The sequence below is a fragment of the Lissotriton helveticus genome, chromosome 5_1, assembly GCF_964261635.1.
Source record: "Lissotriton helveticus chromosome 5_1, aLisHel1.1, whole genome shotgun sequence".
NCBI classification, from domain to species: Eukaryota; Metazoa; Chordata; class Amphibia; order Caudata; family Salamandridae; genus Lissotriton; species Lissotriton helveticus.
Window position 1 is genome coordinate 1,768,806,524 of NC_136065.1, and position 16,538 is coordinate 1,768,823,061.

The 16,538-nt window shown below is 47.0% G+C and overlaps 1 protein-coding gene across 3 annotated transcripts in view; it reads left to right on the forward strand.

The window, feature by feature from the left end:
* CDC27 (cell division cycle 27) overlaps positions 1–16,538 on the forward strand; it is a 1,228,661-nt gene that overhangs the window by 1,182,013 nt on the left and 30,110 nt on the right. The window lies entirely within an intron of this gene.

Here is a 16,538-nt window from a genome sequence, read left to right on the forward strand (position 1 = left end):
TCCCTGTTGTCTCTTGCAAAATCGGTTTAACTCACACGTGAAGGAGCACATGTGACTTTTGGGAGGCAGGATGTCCTTCATTCACCACACAGGCAGTCCATCACCATGGACTATTGCGTTCTTCAAACTGTTATGCCATGCTACACCCTTCATTTCTAGAAATTTCAGTCTCCCATCCCTTTGCCTCCTGTGAACTCAGATGACAATGCCTGCATGCTGCAGCAGAAACTTCTTGCTGTGAGTAAAGAAGCCATAAAATGAGCTACAAAGCACAAGATTAGCGAGGAATGCTATTGCCCTGATTTTCTTGTGCCCAGGAACAGTCTCCATCCTTTTCTGAACCTTTATATTCTGCTTGCATTCCTTCTGGCAGACCGCATTTGGATTTCCATGGAAAGCAGCAGGAGTCCTGCTGTCGTAGCTTGTGTCACACTGTCTCGCATGTGGGAAGCTCTTTTCCCCCTCACACGGTCGGTGACCACGGCGATTGTCAATGCCGCCTCCATTTGGGGTCATCTTGATGCATTTAAGACCTGATGCCTCTGATACCTTTTCGATTGGTTTTCACAAATCAGCCTGCTCAAGTTCAGGATGATCTACCTTCCCCTCAAGGTGTTCCTGCCTTCCTTTTGTAAAGGCTGACACCCCGTGAGCCTGAATGTTCTAAAACTTAGTCTTGGGCTTAGGCTTATGTGTGGATGTTTGTGGGTCTTCTCATGGGCTTTGAACGGGCAAGCTAACTATATCAGGGCCATCTTTCCTATCACATGGGCTGTCTTCACCGATAAGAGTTTCAGTTCATCTTTGCACTTTTGACCATCCACATTAAGATATTTGTGTGTTCACTGTATGTTTTCTTTAAGACTTCTGTAGATATGCGTTTTTTTGAGTGGGTAGACTCATGTGCTCTTCCCTTTGTTCTACCTCAGTTGGATCTTAATTTTGAGCTCAATTTCATAATGGGTTAATGCTTCAAGCCCATGCACAATTGACAGCTGATTCACTCGAGAATATGGAGCAAGTACTGCCAATAAGCATGCGAAAGGATTTTTCAATATAAATTAGTATGCTAGCTCAGGGATCAACAGCAGTTTGTACATCTGCACCAGAGCGAAATACAAAAACATTAAATTGTCTGGTCACTCCGAGTCACGACTGGCAGTTCAACCTAGATTGTGTAGCTAGTGCCCGCACCACTTGTTTAGCCCTTGGCATTGGTGAGGATTTTAGCTTCAATATTGAGAAGTGAAAATCTGGCATAATGATTTGCACCTATTCTTGGGGTGATCTATTTTCTGGATAAGTCCTCAGGAAGTGTACTTGCAGATGTATCAATTATTTACCCTAAATTCTACATAAATGTCAGAGCCACATGTGTGAATAATTCAAGCGGGAGGTGATTTGGTCTAGGCATCATTCCTACTTGTATGGCTGATAATGCATTATGCAGAGTCTCCACTGTTTAAGGATGGTGTATATCTTGCGGCAAGTTGTATCAAGGTATATCACTTAGAGCTCACTAATAAATTCATTTCAAGACACTGAGCCTACAAGAGGTCGAGCCCAATAAAGGCCCTTTTAAGTGTCGAAAGAATTTTAGGTGCCTACAGCCTGTAATTGCATTTCTGGAAATAATGCTGATCCTCAAGCTAAGTCTCATTGCCTCAGGGTGTGTGCTGAGCCAGTACAACAGCTTACCCGACTTGTCACCAAACTTGTAAATACTTTGCTCTTCAAGGCTATTCAGGTCTCCCTGGCTGCATTCATGACCAAAGGTTGCAGCCTCATGTGAGGCACCTCATGCAACAGAAGAGACTTATCAGTGAGTGTAAATTCCTGCTCCAGGCAATTCTGTCTCCAGTCCGACAGTAGCCTCCTCCTTCCTCGATATTAGAGAGAACATCGCCCTTCTACGGAACAGATATAAATGTCTCCCAGAGTACGCAAGCCATAACTAAGCCAACAGTTAATATCGGACAACTCTCAGCCTTCTTCCTAAAGTGAAAAATCCCAATTGGTAATCTGCACCTGAAAACCACAAGGCATTCAAGCATCAAACGCACCTCTGCATCTCCAGAGTACCTGCATTTAAGACTTCTATAGGTCTGAAATATAACCTTTCTGGGTGTTCTAACTTCACCCTCTGTCAGTCAACCCATTTGAAAGAGGAAATGTAGGACAGAAAGCAGCATTCCAGGTCCCTCTTCTTAATCTGTATGCAATCCATTGTATCATAATTATCAGAGCTTTATCTAGCACCACAATCTCGCATGCTTTCTTGATCTTCAGGAGATTAAAAATATGGATGATGCTTTTGCTACTTCCTTCAGAGGATCTCTGTGTGTCAGAAGAATAAATAAGTAGAACCACCTATATGACTGTTAGTATTACCTACAGAAAGATTAGTGCCATTAAGACCATCCTTTTGAGCAATATGGTGCTAAGCCATGCATGCAAACTAATAAATGACTAATTGTTAAATAGGACATCTGATAGAGGCTTCTAGCTGCCACTTCATTATCTTAGAATTATCCCCAGGTGTCAGACTGGATCTAAAATAAAATGTGAGCTGTACCCCAGCGTGCCGGTAGGTGTCATCGTCCCCACCTGAAATGACGTGCACAGTGCCACCCCAGTGCACTGGTGTCAGTTTTTATTTCTGCACCAGTCAGTTCAGATCCAGAGAAGAGCTAACCCTTCAGTAACTTTTTGACTGTGCTTTTTCGACGTTTCGTCAAATTTTTTTTGAGAGTTACTTTCCCTTGTGTGGCAGGGATGTTCACTAGGAATACTGGCTTTAAGCCCTGCAACGCCCTCCAGCAACCGCAGCCACCAAACCCTTGTTGTTTGCCCTCCTTACCTTCATGGGCACCTAGTGGGAGGCAGGATACACCATCACCTGCCCCACTGGAGGTCTATAACATCATACCGATGGGCTTCTGCAGATTGTCCGGAGGGGGTACTCCCTCTCCTTTGAGACTACCCCTTCACCTGCTTGCGACAGGAAGTGACAGCTTTTTTGGCCAAGGGAGCCATCGAGAGGGTGCCAACACCAGAAGTGGGTCTTGGGTGCCATTTCTGCAATTGTCTGGTGCCTAGACTTGCCCCCTCTCAAATTCTTCCTCAAGAAGAAATTAAAAAAGCTCTGGACCCGAGAGACTGGATGGTAGCTTTGGACTTGCAGGATGCATACTATCACAATCTTGCCTTGCCTGCCCACAGACGTTACCTGCTGTTTACGGTGGGCCACAAGCACTTTCAGTTCGCTCTGCTCCCTTTTGCCCTCACCAGTGCCCCTCAGGTGTTCACCAAGGTGATGTGGATGGTTGCAGCTCATTTGCGGAGCTCAGGGGTGCCAGTCTTCCCCTATCTTGATGACTGGCTGTTGAAGGCGGGCTCACCCAAGGCTGTGGTCTCCCACCTACAGACCACCGTGGACCTCCTCGGGTTTACTAGTATCGTGTGAAGTACCGGGTTATTTAGAACACAGCGGTGCCAGGGGACACACCCAAAGACTTCGGATTCTCCTGTCTCAGACTACAGAAACGCAGAGACTTCTCGGTGACGTCAAAGATCAGATTTATTGGCTGCAACCAGTAACAGGTATCCTAGAAGTACAACACGGTGTATGTTCTCAGGAGACTGCTCAACTTTACAAAGCTGGTCATCCCTTTTATACCAAATATTATGCTTCAGGCAAACACTCCTTATTTACAGTTGACCATTCACATATTTTCACGACAAAGAAAAGCAGAATCATGATGACAAGCCCATATTTCAGTTTGTCCAGCCCACAATCAATTACCCGGCAAGGCCCAACACTTTTCATCAGATAATCGGTCGGAGCCCTAATAAAATTGGGCACCTCCTCATCGTAAAGCAGGCCATAAAGAAAGGAACAGAGACAGGTGTGAGTAAGATTAGACATACTTGTGTGCAATACAGGGTTTATGGCATGTTGTGGCTTGATTTCTAATCTTGATCGGCCACTGGAAAAGGAACTGGCCGAACAGGTTTGACTTCGGGCAGTAGAGTCAGCTTGCCCAGGTCACACAGAAGTCAACAGAGAGTGTACGTGTTCCTAAGACTCGTTCGGCCTTAGTCATCGGCCTATGTGAGGGCAACCACAAAATGGCTGCCGTATTCAAAATGGAATCCGAGGGTTCAGAACGGAATCCCTGATTTCATGGTGATCTCGCCACTCAAATGTGACGAAAAATACTCGCACACCTTACACTTGTCATTTTCGGACTGATGTTAACAAAATCGTCATAATACGGCGATTCTTATGAGACGGGTGCAGAATTTCAGTACCACAGACCCTCCTTTTGCCCTTACATAGGCAATAACCTACACTCACGCTAATCTGAGTCTAGGTCTATATTCATAAAATCATTGAGATGTTGCTGTAGCATCATCCTATTACTTAGCTCGTCTCTCGATATAGGTTTCCTTACACATGATGTAGCACAGAGGCCACATATAGTAGGAGCACACTGTACGCACAGACAAAACAGAAAAATAATTGCTAAGATCATCCCAATGACCATCAGAATCTTCCATCCCCAGGCGGATATCAGTTCCCAGAACCACCCCATCAACGACCAATCTCCTTTATCCACATGTATAGAGTCAGAGATCTTATGCAGTTTGGAAATGGCCTGGTACACTGTCGGGGCATTATCTGGAATGAAAACACAGCAACTTGATTGGATCACTTTACATACCCCACCTCGGTCTGCAAGTATGACATCTAATGCAACTCTGTTCTGGAGTGTCATAAGACGATCCGACTGGAGCTCAGCAGTCAAGTTACTAAGGGCACCTGCAGTTTCAACTGCGGTGGACTCGACCACCCTCGTCAATTGTCGTATGTTCCTGCTGTTAACCATAGGTCCCCAAAACGTCAGAAATCCCTTCAAGAAATCTCCTAATTCTTGTCCTGCAGTATCTTCCTCAGTGAAGACACCTCTAACTACCCTTGTCTTGTGGTAATCCGCCACGGCTGTATAGGTGGGAGGCAACAGGAACGAAACAAAACAGGTGCCAGAGAAATCAGGAGGCAACCATGTGTATGCTCTATCATAGCAGATGAAATAGGTACCCTTAGCTGCTAAGAACGAAGGGGAAGTCTGGGACGCAAAGACATATGTCTCTTTGCAGATACTCTTCCCTAGCTGAGCTCTTGGATTCTTGCCATTACCCTGCAGACAGTAGTGACCCTGATGGGGTACAACCCAAATCGGGGAGGATCTTTTTGTACGCTGGTTCTCACTCAGACTAACTCCATATCCGGTTACATTCCATCCAATGTATGCCAGTGTCTCATCTCTCGGGATAGTCTCACAGGAAGTAGTTCCTCTAATCATATCTACTACACCCTGAACTAGAGCACTACTCTTTGGACTATCTTTTACAGAACCTAGGGGATGGACTTCATGAGCATAGATAAACATCGTTCTGTATGCCCATACAGAACCATTGTAGCTGAATGGCAGGACCAGGTAGGGAATACCTTTATCAGTAGTATGAGGCATAAGACCACACACCCAACAGTTAGTTGTGTTCACTACTAATTGGTGTTGGTGCAGAAGCTGAACGAAAGAGTTATTAACAAATTCCAATCTTCTAAAGGATTCATGTTCAGGCAGAGGGTGAAAAGAATGTGAGGAAACAGTAGAAGAAGGTATAGGCTGTGCAATGGGTAAAAACGTCACTCGAAAAGAGAATAAAACATATCCTATTAAAAACATCATTACGCTAACCAACATGAAAATGCATAGTATCAGAAAACGTTTTCCAGTCCTCATTGTACACATTTTGGCTCTAAAGTTCATCTTTTTGGCAGGTCTCTCCATCTCGAAAAACTCCATCCTCTAACCTTGCTGCTCGCGGAGGTAGGGTGTTCGGTGCTAAGGAATGCGCCCGTCAGTCCAGGGAACTCCCAAGGACCAACCAGAACTGTCGACCTTGTGTCTTCGGCTTGCACTCCAAAGACTTGACGCTGCGACGAGAGAGCTGCACTTTGCAAAAATAGCAAAGAAAAGGAATTTTTATTTATTTGTCCATAGTTCTCGGCCTCAAATTATAACGGCTTTTTCCTGGTAATGTCTCATCTCGAAACAGGTCAGGCTCAGTAGTGTCCAATCGAACTGCAGATGGCACGGCTTCTTGCAGAAGATCGTCGCTTTCACGCTCAGAATTTGTCCCAATTAAACGTGCATCGCTAAAAGGCAGAAAACGAGGCACAGTCTCAGTTTAAGAATCTGCAATACCCTCCTGGACCCACTGGTCGTACGGCAGAGGCAAAGGGACCCTCTTACAGTGTACGCCGTGGATCCAGTTCTTCTTTCCTTGCACTCGCACTGCGGATCTCGTTGATAACAGGACTAAATAGGGGCCGTCCCAGGGGGGCTGATCATTCTTTGTCCGCTGAAAGTTTTTGACTAAAACCCATGAACCAGGATCGATGACGTATCCTGGATCTTCAGATGCCTGAGGCAGTGTATCGTGAACCTGTTGGTGTAAAACACGCAATTTAGCCGTCAAATCATACAAGTAAGCGAGCAGTACAGGGTGTTCAATCTCGCTGAATTTCGTCGGCCTCGGCACTCCCCATATGTTGGCCGGGCGACCGAACACAATCTCATACAGACTAAGTCCCACTCGTGAATGCACAGTCATTCTTGTCGATAGAAGTGCTAGTGGCAACGCATCAGGCCATTTAAGACCAGAGCTTGCTTGTATCTTGGCCAGTTTCAGTTTTAACGTGCCATTATAGCACTCTACTAGTCCAGCTGATTGGGGGTGATTTGCAGCGTGAAATTTTTGCCGGATTCCTAGCCCTTTACATACTCTCTTCATCACTTGACCCACAAATTCACTCCCATTGTCACTCCAGACCATTCTCGGCAAACCAAATCTGGGGAAGAATTCTTTGACAAGGGCTTTAGCTGTGGACATGGCAGTGTTATCTTTCAGGGGATATGCCTCTACCCATCTCGAAAAGGCACAAACAACAACCAGTTCGTATTTCAAGTTGTTGCACCTCTCCATGTGGATGAAATCTAGCTGCAAAACCTTGAACGGATACGTTGGAGGGGCAAAATGACCAGCTGGAGTTGGAGTTCCCCTACCAGGGTTGTATTTCAGACAAACCATACAATTCTTGACCACATTCTCTGCACACTTAGGAATTCCAGCATTTTGCCATACTGGGGCCAACAACTTACAGATCCCTTTCACACTGATATGAGCCATTCCATGCGCCATCGTAACCACTGCAAGCACGTATGCGTCGGGTAGCAACCATCACTGATGCTCTGACAATTCAACCCAGCAACCATTCGCATCCAATTTACCCGTGCTCTCTCTCCACACACTCAACTCTTTCTCTGTAGCCTCAGCTTGAATAGACTTCACACTCTCTATTGTATCTTCACACATTCCAACGTCACCAATCCATCTTGCAGGGCCCGCAACATACATTCGACTCATCACATCTCTTGCTGTTGCTTTCGCCACTTCATCAGCAAACGCATTACCGCGACCAACGTCGTCAGTAACCTTCTTGTGTGCACTACATTTCACAATCGCAACTTGCAACGGCAAAGTAAGTGACTCAAGAAGCTCATTCACCAGCTGACCATGCTGTATCTTGGCTTCATGCGAAGTCAGAAACCCACGCTCTTTCCACAATCGTCCAAAACTATGAGCCATACCAAACGCATACTGGCTGTCAGTATATATGTTCACTTTCATTCCTTTCGATAATACACACGCTCTCGTAAGTGCAATCAACTCGGCTGCTTGAGCTGAATTATGTGGGATACGTGCAGCTTCAACAATCGTATGTAAAGTCGTAACAGCATATGCCGCAGTCGTATCACCATTTGGAAGCTTGAAGCATGAACCATCCACCCATAGGGTACCATCACACTTCACAAGAGGAGTGTCTTTAAGATCTACTCTCCCTTTTGTTTCTTCTTCTGTCCTAAGAAAGCAATCATGTTGTTCAGAAACATCTGTCTCTGCTACAATCGGCAACAACGTAGCTGGATTCAACGTGTTGCATCTCTTTATGTGCACATGACTCGCTAAAAGTGTTAACTCATAACCTGACAATCGAGCACTAGTTAAGTGCTGTGTCTTGGTCCTGTTTAACAAAGGGTCCACTGCATGTGGAACCATTACAATCAACATATTATTCATCACTAAACCAGCAGACTCTCGAATAGAAACAGCTGCTGCTGCCGTCGCTCTCAAGCAACTCGGCAACGCTTTAGCCACCGGATCTAAAGTTGACGAAAAATACGCGCATGGACGCTGCTTGTCCCCAAAAGACTGTGTCAGTACTGACAACGCACAACCTTCTTTCTCATGGACATACAGTGTAAAGGGCTTACTGTAGTCGGGGGTACCCAACACAGGAGCCGAACACAATGCGTTACGTAATTCGGAAAAACTTTTCTGACAATCTTCAGACCACGGAAGGGGATTAGGCGTATCTTTACTGGTCAATACTGTGAGAAGTTGGCCTGATATGCAGTGCTCACTATTCTAGTGATCACTATGTATCAGTCCAAACGACCCTTATTGATGATTGGTTGTAAGTCAACCTGATAGACCAGCTATCCTAGTAGCATGGACAAGAGCAGTCTTTAGGCTAAACTCTAGAGGGCGTGTTAAGCCAGCTGTTTTACCATCACATTTACCCCTTGAACACCAAGTGAAAGGACACCACACAAGTTGTTATGAAAAATAAAGTATATTTATTCATAACAAGTCTACCCTGAACTCTTTATGAGTCAGGGAGCTAAGCACAATACAAAACTCTTAAAGAAATACTGAAAGTCGCACAATTTACACAAATGCCCGAGGGGCACGAAAAACCATATACTACAAAAGTGGAATGCGAATTACTAGCAGGTAAGTAACTATTCTCAGAGGCTTTGGGATCGCTAGGACTAGACTACTGAACCTTTAGATTACGAGCAGGAGGCCTAGGGAGATCGGGTGCAGAGTGTGCACTCTCACGCGGGATGCGGAACAAAGTCTATGGAGGCTAGTAAATGCAAAGTTAGTGTTATCGGACGAATCCGACTAGGTAGAGCTGAAACGAAAAAGGATCTGGACACTTAGATAGTTAAGCTATGCTGGAGCACCGAAATGCTCAGGTTACCTAGCCCAGGGGCTGCGGCTGCATAGGTCTGAAAAGACGTCGGGAATCCTCGTTGCAGTCTATGGAGCCTGAAAGAAGTTGTTGCTGGCAGGCGACCGCTGAAGATGTTCGATGTGATCCAAGCCTGGATCGATGAAGATGGAGACCTGTAAGCAGAGGGGACCAAGTCCTGAATCACTAGCCAGTGATTAGGTGGGCACCAGGATGGCACCAGGCGAAGTCACCTCGACCAGGTGAGTGGGCGACGCTGGACTCTGCAGTCTCTCGGACCAGGAGGCATTGTCGGCGACCAGGATGGAGGTGCGAGCTGTCCCACAGTGGTATCTGCTGTCGACGTCGCTGGACCCAGGATTGGGGCAACAACTCTTGGCAAATGCAAGCCCACGCGGTGGGCTCAAAACGGCGTCTGGAGTGGACCAGGAGGGTCCGGGGTGCTCCTCTGTTGGAGGGGAGCAAGGGCCAGTCTGGAGCAACCAGACCAGCGGTGTTGTCGTCGTGGTTCATCGTCAGAAGGGCCACTAGCCAATGGGTAAGTGACCTGGACAACGCGGTGAGCAGCAAAGAGCAGAAGGGCCCCACGCAGATCTCGTGGGGCTGGACTTCGGTGCTGGAGCTGCTCAGGGTTGGGGCTTCTCAAACCCCAAAGCACTCACTCAAGGATCCCTCGGTGGTCGTGCTGGGCAAGCGTCGTGCAGTCTTGAAGATGGCCGGTCCCTCGAGGTCTCGTCACACCCACGAATCTCAGCTGGGCTGATGATGCAGGTAGAGGTCAGAGGTGCCAGGGAAGCCGGTTCTCGTCGAGCTGGGCAGTCTTGATCCGGAGGAGAGACTTACAGCAAACCGCGATGCTTGGATGGTGCCTGCGGGTGCAGGGTGACTACTCCTTAGTCACAAGGGAGAAATCTTAGGAAGAAGTCTTGAGTTCCTTTCGTAGAAAGTAGTTTCAGGATTCAAAGATGATCTGATTTGGAAGGGGGCCTGCTCCTACCTTTATCCTGAGAAAAGGGGCTGGCACGCGACTAAGTCCTGCCCTATGGGTGGGACTAGGAGGGGGGTGGTTACACCCCTCTCCTTTGTCCGGTCTCTCCCCAGCACAGGGGCTGGTGTGCCCCAGGAACTGGTTTGAGCCGGCATATGCACAGTGAGCACCGGGGTGCCACTTGCAGTCACCTTCCTCTATAGCCCTGCCTACCTGGGAGACACAAAACCCTGTCTGGGATGGTGCTAGCACCGCCCCTGACAGGAAACCCTTTGTCCACGCACTCCTCGCTGGAAGGACTCCCAGCAGCAGGAGGTCGGACTTGTGTCTTGGTGGCAGCATCTATTTTGTGGAGCTGAGGCTATGTTCGACTTTAACCGGGGTTACAGGCTACCAACATGTCTTCTCCCTCTAGAGGGGTGGAATGCTACCCCCGTCGCCAGAACTGGCGAGGGGGTAGTATTCCAAAGCGTATGACACCTTACACGACATGTTTAGATAATGTCAGACCAAAGTTACCATAACCGCGAGGATTATAAGGCACTTAAGGGTATATGGTCTGACGCTATCATGGAAACGGCTAAGGGATAGATCCCGAAAGCCGCAGACAGGCTCAGCTCATGCCAGAGCACCATCTCACACGATTCAAGCACTCTGCCTTCAGGATTGTTAAGGCCTGCCATAGGAGTGACTGATAGGAGATCTGTGTGCCCATTTTCAGTTTAGATATAGGTATACTATATCTAGAGCAGGGGTGATTACACCTCCTTGCCCCCAGCTGTCAAGCAGCCAGTTGTCTGTTTTAGTTAGTCAGCCCAGGGGTGGCATAATGCATGCTGCAGCCCCTGGGAGACTTCTGGGTGCACCTCTGCCCTGGGTACAGGGACTTGGAGAGGGCCCAGTACCAATTCAGTACCTGGGTACAATTTGGAATAGAGAGAACAGCTAGGCTGTGGGTCTGATTAGCAGGCCCACAGCCAGGGAAAGTCGTAAACCAGTTACGCAAAAAGCAAAAATCTGGGTGATCATAGGATTGCAGACCCTACTCTCCTACAAATGCCACCAAAGGTTTGGCAAGCATGGAAAAATTTGGTATCCATTGTCTGCAATATGACGTGATACCCAAGAAAGCTCGCACTTCTCTCTGTGTAATTGGCACACTCAACTTTGCAATCGCTTGAATTCGTTCTGGGGTCAATCTTCTTCCCTCCTTCGATAAGAGATTACCTAAGTAGGTCACTTCTTGTCGACAATTCTGTAATTTAGAAAGGGACACTTGACAAATGACGCAACAACGACAAGGTGGCTTCTTTACAAATCTCCTCAGTATCTGCAGTGACTAGTAAATCGTCGACATACTGAATAAGAGCAGCACCATCAGGTAAAACAATCGTATCAAGCTGTGTCTTCAACGCCTGACTATATATTGATAGACTCTCACAATAGCCTTGGGGAGCGCGTTTGAACCGGAAACTTCGTCCTCCTAAACAGAAGCTGAAAATATCCCTACTCTCCTCGGCAATCGGGATGCTGAAAAAGGCAGTTTTCAGGTCAATCACCGAGAACCAAGTGGCGGAAGCTGGAATCATCGTTAATAAGGCAGTGATATCAGGAACCACTGGAAACTGTGGCACAACTATTTTATTCACCTCCCTAAGATCAATCACAAACCTGTAAACAGGTGGCTGAGAAGAGTCAGTTAGTTTCAGAACAGGCAGAACAGGGCTATTGCAAACGTTACCTCTTGTTTCTTCAATTACACCTTTCTCAATCAGGTCATGAATGATCGCTGGCAACGCCTTTTCACCTTCACTAGAGATCTTGTATTGGGGAATACGTGGCATTTTAACATTCGCTTTCAATGTCACAACATATGGCGGTATCTCCAAAAGACCCACATCATTAGGACCAGTAGCCCAAAGAATATCAGGAAGAGACAACAATTCTGTCGGAAGTTTATCCTTTGACAAATACATTGAGGAGACCACTTTCTTACCCAGTGTAAGCTGTACTCCAGACGGAGAACAATACAATGTTGCGTACAATCTTTTCAACAGATCCAATCCTAACAAGTTCTCACCACAACCTGTTGTCAGAATAAGGGGTGCTTCGAATTCACAAGGTCCCACAGAAAGAGACATAGGACTAGAAATCGGGTTCCTAACCGGGGCGCCAGAAAAACCTACTGAAACATTCATTTCGCCAGACAAAGGTGCGCCAGGGAGTTGAGTGTATAATAGAACTCTTTGTAGCACCAGTATCCAACAGAAAAGGCTCTGACACACCTGATGTAATTACCTCAACATAAGGTCCACTCTGATCTACTGGAACTGAAACAACTCCCTCTCTTGGTCTATGGCTGTCCTAGCAATCATCACCTTCCATATTCTCACCTTCTGCATAGTAGTCATCAGTATAGTACTGAGTCGTTCTACCAGACGCGTTATTCTGCTGATCAAAACTATTCATTGAATTCTGTGGAGGAAAGGGACGTGTGTTCTGGGGAAAACCTCCACGTCCTCTACCTCTAGGAGCTTGTGGAGCACCCCGACCTCTTGCGCTAGAAACACCATTCACACGTTGTAACAAAACAGGGCAGCTACTTTTAAAATGACCCTCTGCTTTGCAATATGCACACTGATTAGGGCCTACAGGAAAACGTTGCTGAGAACTCGAACCTTTGCGAGTTTCTCTGAAACTGCTGAGGTTGCTGATAATCACGCTGGCCACCACGAGGTGGATACGCCTGCTGCAAAAGAACCTTCGTCTTCAATTCTTTAGTTATCTTGTCTGCTCTATCCTTCTCGTCTTTATCTCTATTCTCGTAGTACTGTGCAGTAGCCAATATCTGTGCTGCTGAGGAAACGGCCCAAGAACTCTCTGAATCTTTCAATTTCTTACACAACTCAGGAAGCAAATTGTGCACAAACTTGTCAACGAACAACCGTTGACCACCTTCTGTACTCATGTCTTGACCACTGTGGTCGATAAACGTCTCTTCAAACCTGGTGAAGAAATCAGACACGGTTTCCTCTTTCTTCTGCTTACATGCAGACAATTTATCCCAATTTACACGCATCGCAGGCATTAAAGTCTTCATATAAGTAACGATCTTACCAGGGAGTTCTGCTACTACAGGCTCAGGTTTAGCACCACCAACTTGTCGGCCATCTGCAGCAGCAATATTAACCCAGGTATCACCTAACTCCTGCGCATGGTCTGTATGACGAATCAATCCCCACAAAGGCTGTGGAACCACATATGCTGATAGTTCCTTATAATACCCTGCAGGATTTTTCCGGGGGTCAGGTAAAGTCTGCTTAAGAGCCAAGACCTCAGCTCGCTTCCATTGAACATGTACCCAAACACGCTGAAAATGTGCTGGCGCAGCTGGGGGGTTATTATTTGCACCAGCAGGTACTTCTTCCTTCCATACCGGAGGAACCTCTCTCATTGGATATTGTTGCGCTTTTCTCCTAGCAGAGGGATCTGAAAGAGACACGTTAGTATTAGATTCCTTACCTTAGAATATCGCCAGGCGTCAGATTGGATCCGGAAACTTTTGCGTAGCAGTACCCTTGCGCGTCGGTAGGCGTCGTCTGCGGCTCCGCGTCCGTCGTGGGCGCCGTGATGACGTCGTCGGAGTACTTAGACGCCGCCTCCGCGTGCTGACGTCAGTTCTTCTTTTTTCCGCGCCAGCAAGCGCAGATCTGGAAAAAGCAGTAACCCTAGTCATTTTTTGACTAACTTTTTTGATCGCTTTTGATCATTTCTCGAAGTCTTCGACTCCGACGGTGCCGTAGCGATGCCCGGCTTTAAGCACTGCGAGGATTGCGACCGCCTGATGTCGGTCACGGTCCTCACCGTCGGTGTTTAACTTGTCTCGGCGTCGATCACGACGACAAGGCCTGCTCCGACTGCCGGGCCCTCTCTTCGAAAGCCAGGCGGGAGCGGTCCCGCAGGCGACTCGAACTCCGGCAGTCGGTCCCGCGCCGCGAGAGGTCGAGGGACAGGTCGCGGGCTCGGAGCCACCACAGCTCCGAGAGTAGGCCGCACTCCTCCGGGTCGAAGTTGTCGTCAGGTAAGAGGCACAAGAAGTCCAAGCAACGTCATCGCTCTTCGGACTCCCCCCCCCCCCCGCCGCTCGCACGATGCGGCCGGGGGTTTGGGTGACACCACCCACGCGGCTCCGACGGAGTCTCAGGCGCCGCGTCCAGCCCCATCCCTCTTCAAATTCCCTTTGGTACATAGGTTTTTGAAAGGTTTGCAACATATGTTTATTCATTCTCCCTTCATCATGCCTCAGTGGGACCTTAGTCTCATCCTGACCTTCCAGACGTGCTCTCCATTTAAGCCCTTGCACAACTGTCCTCTCAGGCTCCTTACCATCAAGGCACTTGTGGTAATAACATCTGCCTGGAGGGTCACTGAGCTTCAGGCTTTGTCATTCAAGCCTCCTTACCTGAACATCTACCCTGACAAACTTGTGTTGGGTTTTACAAACTAAAGCTTCCTTTCTATCAAAAGTCGTCACTCCCTTTCATGTATGCCTACTTTCACGCTCCACCACATCCTTGTAAGAAAGTGGAGCGACTTCACCGACTGGACCCAAAAAGAGCGTTGTCGTTCTACCTTGACTGCACAAGAGAGTTCCAGGTGGATGACAAACTCTTTGTGGGGTAGGTCAGAGCGAAGAAGGAAAAGGCTTTTCAGAAGCAGGCCATCTCCCATTTTATCGTGCTCTGCATTAGTCATCTGCGCACTGGCCATTAAGCAACCCCCCTGAGGGATTGTGCTCATTCCACTAGAGCCAGGCCTGCGACCACTGCGTTAGCACTTGGATTCCCAGTCCTGACATCTGTCAGGCAGCAATGTGGGCTTAGCTGCACACACTCACAAAACACTTCTGTCCGGACAGTCCGAGCCGTCTGGATAGGCACTTTGCCTGTGTGGTCCTGCAGGACCTTTTGATATAAATTGTTTCGCAGACTCACCTCCCGGGGAGGTATTGCTTGGCTATCTATTCTAAGGTAAGGAATCTGCGACTAGAAGTCTCTATCCGATGAACATTTATTAACATTACACTAATGAAAAAGTGACTTACTTTCAGTAATGCCTTTTCTGGTAGACACAATGTAGCTGCACATTCCTTAACGACCCACCCATCCTCAACGCTCTGTGAATGGATTTCCAGGGACAGGGTATTCACCTTTCAGGGCACTAGTTTTACACACCAATGTTCAGTGTTCTTCTTGGCTCTGCGTTCCTGGTGTGAAAGGTGGCGCCTATATTGTCACCGTGCATGTTACTTCTGGTGCTGACACTCCACCTGGAGCCAATCAACACCACCTGCTCACGAAAAAAATTCTGCATTCTATCTGATGCTTTGGGATAATTCTATGGTAATGAATCTGTGGTTAGATAATCTTTATCAGACAAGGTGTTACAGAGGGTAAGTAACTTGTTTATTAGCGTAATGTTAATAAAGTTGGTAAATTCCTTAATAATGCAAGGTGATGAGCTACTATGTATAAAAATGGCCTGACTATTGAAACGTATTTTTAGATCTGTAACAGCATTTAGGTTTTCTGTCAATGGATCTTCATTTATATTGATAAACACTTGAATAATCCTGCCAAAATGTAGGACCCTGGCACACTTTTAAAAGTGGAAAGGAAAAAACTGTCAAAAAAGCAACACAGTGCTTATACAGTAGTGCAGATTACTCTCCCTTACTACCTGGTTTGTCTCCACTTGTCAGTGGTCACCTCCAACTTGGGGAAGATCTTAGAGGTCTTTGACACTCATAGGTACCCATATAAGGCATGACAGCAGAGTATGCCATCTATCTATAATCCTTCAAGGAGTACCCTCATTAAACTGGATGTGATGGGCACACCGATATGTGGGCCTGATGCTCACCTTGGCACTGGAACCAAGCTGCACCCTTATCAAGAGGCCCAGATAGGCTGAAACCAGTCCTGAGTTGATTGTGTTTCAGTTCAGAATGAACCTGGCATGGCAGCTCGGGCTTGACTGTTCTTTTTGGAGCAGTATGAAGGCCAAGTTGCATATACCTGAGGCCTAATGTGCCTTAGTGAGCAAAATGACTGCAACGAGGACTAGAGTAATTACCAGTGTCTGAGATTAATTCCAGCATCCCACCCATTGCTATTTTGTATTCCTAAATTTACCTTAAAACCCTACAGGGAGTCTCATTATTAAACTGGATTGGGTACCTATTTCTGGAAAGAAATATGCACCTATGTCTATAAAAAAGCCATTCTTTAAGAAGTGTTGCATTGCCAAGGGAGTCTGAGCCATACAATTTGGACACAGTATATTCCTAACAAGGATGCCGGGAAACCCTTTGTTGGG